The sequence below is a fragment of the Propithecus coquereli genome, unplaced genomic scaffold (assembly GCF_000956105.1).
Source record: "Propithecus coquereli isolate 6110/MARCELLA unplaced genomic scaffold, Pcoq_1.0 Scaffold18, whole genome shotgun sequence".
NCBI classification, from domain to species: Eukaryota; Metazoa; Chordata; class Mammalia; order Primates; family Indriidae; genus Propithecus; species Propithecus coquereli.
This window is the reverse complement of record NW_012142745.1, coordinates 11,649,771-11,650,638: the sequence shown is the minus strand read 5'-3', so window position 1 is coordinate 11,650,638 and position 868 is coordinate 11,649,771.

The window sequence follows — 868 nt, the reverse complement described above, 5'->3', positions numbered from 1 at the left end:
AAAAATACTTTAAATATTAGAAAGTAGACAAGCTCATAGAGGTTGATGTAAGTTACCCAAAACTCGAATTTCCTTTTGAAAGCTTGAATATTATCGTTGGCAACAAATACAGCGGTTGTTTTCCTTGAAGGGCTAGCCTCATTTCCAATAACGTTTCTGCCAAGCACAAACATGGTGATTCATGGAAAAAGCAGTAGTTCAGCTTGCAACTCAGTCGCACAACTGCTTTTCTTCAAGACAACTGTTATACTTTGGCTTGTGTGCTTTATGCTTACTTCCCATTTTGTCACACAGAATGTTAAAAAAAACATGGACTCGAGGGCAAAGACTTAATAAAAGTTAGTAATTTTGCTGTCTCATCAAGGATACATCCTTGAGTGAATCTGGCTATTATTGGACTGCATCGCTGAAGAATACAACGACTCCTATACATTCTGGTGTCATTGACCTGACTTGTGCTAAAGCATCGGCAGTTTTACCCACCATTGCTTTTGCACCATCAGTGCAAACATCAACAAGCTTGGTCCAGGATCAACCATAAGAGTAAAGTTATTCAGCACTTTGAAAGTTCCAACAACACTTGTGTTTGTTTCCAAGTACTCACATAAAAGAAGGTCTTTGATTAGTCAGTGTTGATACTGGATGAAAACAAGCAAAACAGCAAGTCCGGCCATATCTATTGATTTGGCCATTTGTAAGGCATCGGTACAACTTTGCAGAGAAGATATGACTCAGCCTTCATGTTTGCTGCTAAATCTTTAATTTGACAAGCTACTATATCATTAGAAAGTGGCACTGTTGTGATTTTCTTTGGCTGACTTTCTGTTCAGCAGACATTCAGCAATGTCAGCTGTGCAGGCTCTTGTAC